At 39.0% G+C, this 8,605-nt stretch overlaps 1 non-coding gene across 1 annotated transcript; it reads left to right on the top strand.

The window, feature by feature from the left end:
• Positions 1–264: 264 nt before the first annotated feature.
• On the top strand, positions 265–371 carry LOC122112085. The gene has a single exon (XR_006148094.1). It is a non-coding gene; the product is annotated as a U6 spliceosomal RNA (small nuclear RNA).
• The last annotated feature ends 8,234 nt before the right edge of the window (positions 372–8,605 follow it).

Below are 8,605 nucleotides of genomic sequence, written 5' to 3'. Positions count from 1 at the left end.
TTTTTTTTTGCCACCTGTGCATCAGAAAAAGGCCCGATATCTAGAATATACTTAGACCTCAAAAAATTAAACTGTAAAAACAAACCCTCAAAGAAACAACAATCCAATTAACAAATGGGTTAAAGACTTAAAGAAAGACTTCTCAGAAGAAGAAGGAAGGATGGCCAATGGGCACATCCTGGCAAGAAAAGAAATAAAAATAAAAACAACATTGACATTCCAACTCATCCCAGTTAGAATGGCCATTATCAAGAAAACTAACAAGTGCTTGCTTCGGAGGTACATATACTAAAATTGGAACAATACAGAGAAGATTCCCATGGGCCCTGCTCAAGGATGACACACAAATTCATGAAGCATTCCATATTTTTTGAAACTGGAGACCTTCTGCATGGCAAAGGACATAGCCAGCCAGATCAATAGAAAGCCCACAGACTGAAAGAAGATCTTCACTAGCCATACAACGTACAAGGGTCTCATATCTAAAATATACCTGGAACTCAAAAAATTAAATCCCCCAACTACAAATCTTCAGAGAAACAACCAACCTATTAATAAGTGGGCTAAAGACTTAAAGAGAAACTTCTCTGGAGAGGAAAGAAGGATGGCCAATAGACACATGAAGAAATGCTCAGCCTCCCTAGACATAAAAGAAATGCAAATCAAAACAACATTGAGAACCTCCTCACCCCAGTTAGAATGGCTATAATCAAGAACTCTAATATCAACAGATGTTGGAGGGGATGTGGCCAGAAGGGAACCCTACTGCATTGTTGGTGGGAGTGTAAACTTGTTCAACCACTTTGGAAAGCAGTTTGGAGTTTCCTCAAAAGACTCCACATAGAGCTCCCCTATGACCCAGCAATCCCACTTTTGGGCATTTACCCAAACGATCACAAACAAGGTCATACCAAAGCTACCAGCACAACTATGTTTATTGCAGTATTATTTACCATAGCTAAGATATGGAACTACCCCAAATGCCCCTCAGTAGATGCACACACACACACACACACACACACACACACACACACAATGGAATTCTAAGTCTCCATCAGAAAGAATGACATTGCCCCATTTGTTAGGAAATGGAAAGACTTGGAACAAATTATATTAAGTGAAGTAAGCCAGGCCCAAAGAAACATAGGTCCCATGGTTTCCCTTATTTGCAATAACTAGTTAGTATATGTCTGAGACAAGCAGAAAAGGTCAGATAAGTTGATGTTAAGTGAAATGAACCTCAAGATAAGTATTCAAATGTTTTTTTCTTTCTTGTGATTTTTTCTAACAAATTTATCAGATGATTTCTTTGTTGCTTTGTATGTCCCTCCCCCATGGTATAACCCCTGCTTTCATTATATTTGATGTTGGTATAATTTGTGGAGGGGAAGGGAAAAAACAAATCGTTTAAATGGAGATACAGGTAGACCCATTGCAACAATGAGATGTACAAGTCGTTATGTAGAAAAACGAACTTTTCAACATTGGAGGGGGGGGGGCAGAGATGGGAAGGGATGGGAAGGGGAAACAAAGGAAGAGAGACAACCATGCTTGATAAGAAATGTACTCATTACCTTGCCACTGTAATTGTAACCCCTCTGTACGGTATTTTCACAATAAAAAAAAAAGAAATCCTTAACAATAGAAAACTATTGATATCAAAAAAAGAAGTAAAATCAAAGTATGAAGAAATTTCAGTAGTAGTATATTATTCAGAAACAGCTGAAGAGCCAAATGAGGTCTTCTGTGAAATATATATTAAATTTTGGGAGAAGAGAAAAAGTCAACACCATAGTTCTTGACAAGTTTATTTGTAACTCAAGGGCAAGTATACTTATTTTAAGATAATATAAGTATGTAAGACATACACTTTTACAATTGTAATTTATAATAAGAACAGTTAATTGTGATTTAGATTAAATGAATTTATAGTATGCAATTATTCTGAGGAGTATCATATACTATTTATCACACATATATATGTTATATATAATATATTTTATATAATGTATATATCATATATAATATATATTATATGTGTAATATATAATATAGTATTATATATTATATAATATGATTATAATATAATATATATTATATATTATACTAATATACATTACATATAATATACATAATATATAGTATAATATATATAATATGTTATATATAATGTATAACATAATATATATAATTATATAATATATTATGTATATAATATATACTATATAACATACATAATATATAATTTATTATATAATATATGTTATATATAATATCTACTATATACAATATTATATAATATATACATTATATATTATATATATTAAAGATACTGTACAGAGTGGTATATATACAAAACAGAATCTGAGGGACAGTGCCCAGACCCTGAGTTTAAGTCCCAGGACTGGCAAAATAACAGAATCTGAAATAAATACTGATGCCTTTCTCCCTTTAAGAAAAAAAAGAAAACTAACAATAACAAATGGTGGCAGGGAAGTGGCCAAAAGGGAACCCTATTAAACTGTTGGTGGGAATGTAAACTTGTTCAACCACGCTGGAAAGCAGTATGGAGGTTCCTCAAAAGACCAAACATAGAGCTTCCCTGTAACCCAGCAATCTCATACCTCGGTATTTAGCCAATAATACACATTGCCACACTAAACCTACTAGCACAAGTATACTCATGAGACACGGAATCAACCCAGATTACCTTTCAGTGGATGAATGGATCAGGAAAATGTGGTATTTATACACAATGGAAGTCTACTCATCCATTAGAATGACATTGCCTCATTTGTAAGGAAATGGAAAAAGACTTGGAAAAAATTATATTAAGTGAAGTAAGCCAGATCCAAAGAAACCTAGGTTGCATAGTTTCCTTCATTGTGGTAGTTAGAATGTGCCTATAAATCTACAAGTAAACACACTGGATGGTTTCACACACACACACACACACACACACACACACACACACACACACACACACACAGACACACACACACACACACACACACACAGACATATTAAATTATACAGCTCTCTAGGCATTCAAAAAGGAGAATCTTTTCAGAAAAGGAATACAAAGGTGCAATGCTTACATGCATCTAATCATATAAAATAATATTTATCCAAATGAACTTCAGCAAAGGTTTTTATTTTCTTTTCCTTTTGTCTTGTTTGTTCATGTATCTGTCTTTGGGGGCAGAAATGGTGGGGCAGAAATGGTGGGACAAAGGGTGAACAAATGCAGTAGTGATATCCACTATGTTGAAAAAGAACTATACAACTTTTGGGTGGGGATGAAAGGGAAAAACTGAGTGAGTGAAGGAAGGTGTGACATTGTTTATAAAGAAATGTACTCTCAAATCAAAAAAGAAAAAAAAAGAAATGTACTCTTTATCTGACTCATATAACTGCAGCCCCTCTGTATATCACCTTTACAATAACAATAAAAATAAATAAATAAATATTTTGTGCTCAGGAGTTGCTTGTGCCACATGTATAAGAGGATGGCCACTAAAAAGCTTTTTAGATATTCCATCATGCTTGACTTTTTTTGTGCTACTCTAGGTTCTGAACTTAGGGTTTGGGTCCTATCCTTGAGTTTCTTTGCTCAAGGCTAGCACTCCACCACTTGAGTCACAACTCCATTTCTGGCTTTTTGGTGTTTAACTGGAGATATGAGTTTCGTAGACTTTCCTACCCAGGCTAGCTTCAAACCTCAGATCTTAGCCTCCAGAGTAGCTAGAATTACAGATGTGAGTCACCGGCACATGGCTAAAAATCATTAAAGATATTAATCACTGTTTAAAAACACCACACATTAAACCCAGCAAAACCATATCACTTTTCTGACAATTCTCACTTCACTTGTATTTCACAAAAGTGTTTTACAACTTTAAATCTCTTACCACTTGATTATGAAGTATAGAGACAAAGGCAAGCTAGGCAGCACTGAAGGCCCAATAAAGTTCATTCCCAAGGCTGAGGTGTATATTATTCCCTGGCTCACTCACCTAAATACTGTGCTGAGTCCCTACAGATGCCAGTTGGTGCTCAGGCTTACACATTAATGAGGGGGTCAGGAATCAAGTTGCTGGATATTTCATTTCTGAAACTCAGTTCCTTTCAAATCTTAATTCAATAAGCCACAGTACACCAATTTACTTGGTGTCAAATTCATGTTTTTCTGAAATCCTCACATCTATACCTTGATCTCTAGACTGATATTCTAGCATGAAATTGTCAAGTATAGCTTATCTGAAACCACTGAGCTTTGGCCATGCTTAATTACGCTCCCTAATTCTGGTAAAACTGGAAGTGGAATTTTGAACTTAACCAGTCGTACTGCGTTTAGAGGTAAATAGTTCTTTTGGAGTATCTGTCTAGAAACGTACATTAAACTAATATCTGAGGCCCTGATTTTACTTTGGTCAGAAAGTGCACATATTTGCATGCAATTACTCAAAAAGATGAAAATACTATAACAAGAATTCTTCTTTAAAAGCAAGGAGGAGCCTGGTGCGAGTGGCTCATGCCTGTAATCCCAGCTACTCAGGAGGCTGAGATCCGAGGATCTCAGTTTAAAGCCAGTCCATGGGAGTCTTATCTCCAATAAACCACCAGAAAACTGGAAGTGGTGCTGTAGCTCAAGTGGCAGAGCACTCACCTTGAGCTGAAGAGCTGAGGGACAGTGCCCAGGCCCAGAGGTCAAGCCCCATGACTGACCAAAAAAAAAGACAGGAGGGGGAATGGCTGGCTATGTAGCTCATGATAAAGCACTTATCTAGAATATTTGAGGCCACAAAAAATGACAAAGAAACCTATCAACTTTTTCATCTCAAATACTAGGAAATACACTTAACTCTCTAATATTTGTATAAGTTTTTTTTAAAGCCTTAGTGGTTCGAGACATAACTCAAGTAGTATATTACCTACCTAACTAGTTTGATACCCTCAGTCAATCAGTCAATTCCCAGCACTGCTAAAAACATTTATAAACTTCTCTTCTAGGATGTTTATTACTTTTCATTACTCAATTCATGTATGAGTCATTTTTGCTTCATTTATGTTGAAAAATTTTAATATTTTCTAGTCCCTTAAACTATTTTTTGTATGTTAATTAAGGGATAAATCTGTACTGCGGCTAGTACTAACATCTGGAATTCAAAGTAACCCTCCAAATGTAATTAGATCCTATGTGCTTTTTTTTTTTTTTTTTTTTTTTTTTTGCCAGTCCCGGGGCTTAACTCAGGGCCTGGGCACTGTCCTTGAGCTCTACCACTTGAGCCACAGAACCACTTCCGGGTTTTTCTGTTTATGTGGTACTGGGGAATCGAACCCAGGACTTCTTGCATGTTAGGCAAACGCTCTATCACTAAACCACATCCCCAGTCCAGAAGCTATGCTCTTAAAATGATCCTTTGTTTTTTCTTTTGGTGCCAGTTCTGGGGCTTGAACTTAGTGCCTGAACACTGTTCCTGGGCTATTTTTTGCTCAAAGCTAGCGTTCTACCACTTGAGACATAGCTCCATTTCCAGCTTTTTTTGTGTATGTGTGGTTAACTGGAGCTAAGAGTGCCATTGACTTTCCTTCCCAGGACTGGTTTCAAATGGTGATTCTCAGATCTCAGCCTCCTGAGTAGTTAGGATTATAAGCATGTAACCATCTTGTTTTAACAACAGGGTGGTGAAATCTGGATCTCCAAATATAAAAAATCGTAAGATGTATATTTCTTCAAATAAAATAAAGATATCTAACACTGTGGGGAAAATCTCTTGAGTTCTATTTTCCCTCCCTTGTAATATTTAAAAACCAAGAAAAAGTAAACTTGGGATTTTAATTATTAACAGACTTCTAAAATGAAACATTATGGAAGGATCTAGAGTTTTGTTTTGAAAGAATAGTTTCAATGAAATAGGATGTTTTGTTTGACTATGACAAATTTCTACTCAACTGGGGAAACCCAGTGCTTTCTGTTAAGTTGGCACCAATAATTCAGGGAAACCAAACTAATCAGAATATGATCTATATGCAATTAACTTCTCAACAGGATGAAACACCAATAACAAAATTCAGGTCCTTCCCTCAGAGCCCTCACCAAGACAAAGATTTGCTCTATTGAGCAAAAGACTTTGCCAGTGTCTTACATTTTGTGCAACAAGGGATATTCTGACCACCTCAGCCACCTCTAGACTTCCTGTCTCACCTAAGAAAAAAATTCTCAGGATGGGTAAAATCACCAGGCCTTCCTTTTGGAACTGCAATGAGGGACAGGCTAGAGGATAAGAGAAACACCTGTGGAAGTCCCAGACCAGAGTACAGAAAGGTGGGAGAAGAACACAGTCATGACATGCAGTGCATATCCTATGCAACTAGGAAAATTTAGGGGAGGGGTTGTGTTGGGACAGATGGGGGAGAATGATGAAACTGATTATATAGATTAAGATGTACTGTAATTACAAACCGATGGGTTGAATAGTTACCCCTTTGTATAATTACCTAAAAATACTTTTTTAGAAGCCTTCCGATGTTGGACGTATTAGTCAGAATACTACAAAGACAGAGAAGCCAGACAGCAACAGAAATATAAAAACAAAAAGGACCCAAAGTTGTGAAAAATGGTGACAACAAACTACAGACCTAGAAACGAGAGGAAATAGTAACACAGAGATGTTATTATTACGCGCACCCACACCCTACCTCACACACTGTCATGTAGGCATATTGTGTTTCTTGACCTTCCACCCATCCTCCAACGGGTGTTTGTTGGGTGCCCCTGTTTCCACTCCTCTGTTCCTCCACAACCTTTTAGTTGTTATAGTTACATCTCAACAACCCCCAGGCCAGTTGCATCTTGCTTAGCGAAAGCCTGTCTTCCCACTATGCTGCGGAGAGCACAGACTGCTCTGATACAAGAGAAAGATCTCTACATCACATTGAAAAAGTACGTACGTAGTCCTGCTAGTGCAAACCAGTAGTCTCTTCAGCTACTGGGCTCTTGACACTGCCTTGGCAGGCTGCAGCCGCCATGGGCACGGGGATGACGAGCTATGGCGGGCTGCCTCTGTGAAGCGATTAAGGTCACCAGCGGTACTGTACTTACCAGTCCAAGACGGCTTCTAGAGCCAAGCAGTGGAGAGCAGAGAGCGAGCCGCGATCTGTCGGTGGCGTGGAGGGGAGGCAGGGGGGAGGGGGTGGGGGGAGGATGTGGCAGAAATGCTGGTTGCAGCGGGTCCGGGAAGTGCGCCCCAAATATCTGCTGCGCTCCAGGCGATAGCTGAATCCATTGGCATCCCGGCGTCTCCCGACTGAGCTGGCCCTGTGAGCGCGCAGCGGGAGCGCCAGGGACATTCCGGAAGCTGAAGGGCTTCAGCTGCAAGGGCGCCGCCAAGTTCCTGTTAGACACCTTGAGTTCCTAGGCTTGGTCTGCTACACCAGAGGTTGTCACTGCAGTACGAGCCACTTGGAAACCTGGGCCCCTGCGGATCTGCGGGTCATGGAGTGCCATTGCCGGCTGTGCCAGAAGAAGCAGCACCACCAACCACTTCCTTGTCCAGGCCTCACGCTTCACGCTGCTGCAGGGCAAGGAGAGTTGGACAAGGAGGTCATCTAGGAGGTCGAGGGTGGCAATCCCAGGAAGGAGGCCATCAAGGAGCCCCAGTCCATTCAGAACTTATCTGACCAGACAGTTCCTGCCTGAAAAAGGCCAATGACTCCGCCCTCCACTTCCCCACCTAGCAGTGCTTTTGTGAAAGAAGTCTGGTTCTGGACTGTTAAACCTGTAGTGCCCATACAAAGTTTTCCTTCACTCCAATTCTTATCAAGGCACTTGCTTAGAAGTCCAAACTTGAACACCCATGAGTCTGTGTACAATAAGCAACTGTGTCTCCGTTTTTCAAGTTACCTCTTAGATGGCTCAGTTTTACTTATCATGTGGTTCTCATAAAACACTGGCACGTTATTCCTATGTTCTGAATGTTTTCAGTGCTATTGTGAACAGGACTATTTGTTGTTGTTTTTTTTTTAAGTATTGTAAAGGTGATGTACATAGGGGTTATAGTTACATAAGTCAGGTAATGAGTACATTTCTTTTTGAACAGTGTCACCCTCTGCTTCATTTCCTCCCAGTTTTTTTCCCTTCTGGTCCCCTTCCCCTCTATGTTGTATAGTTCATTTCCAACATAGTCTCTAGTGTGTATCAACTGTTGAATTTGTTTACATGTTGTCCCACTGTTTCTATGCTTCCCCTTCCCCTCCCAAATCAGATAAACTTACATACAAGACAAAGGGTACAGAAATTTAAAACCAAACAGCAACAAAAGAGAAAACAAGACAAAACAAAGAACCACAAGCAGTTCAATGAAAAATCTCATTTCCATTTCCTGGAGTTCATTTTGATAAGCACCATTCTTAGGAGAGGATCACAAAGGCTCCATAGCTACCTGCATAAGAACAGGACTATTTCTAACAGCTGTATTTCGTTTTAGAAAGGATAAGTTCAGCCAGGCACCAGTATATTTCATTTTAGAAAAGATATGTTCAGCCAGGCACTGGTGGCTCACGCCTGTAATCCTAACTACTCAAGAGGCTGAGATCTCAGGAT

This window comes from Dipodomys spectabilis, unplaced genomic scaffold, assembly GCF_019054845.1.
Source record: "Dipodomys spectabilis isolate Male_0828 unplaced genomic scaffold, ASM1905484v1 ptg000091l, whole genome shotgun sequence".
In the NCBI taxonomy this organism is placed as follows: domain Eukaryota; kingdom Metazoa; phylum Chordata; class Mammalia; order Rodentia; family Heteromyidae; genus Dipodomys; species Dipodomys spectabilis.
Note: the sequence above shows the minus strand (reverse complement) of the source record. Positions and strands in the feature narration are given on the sequence as shown.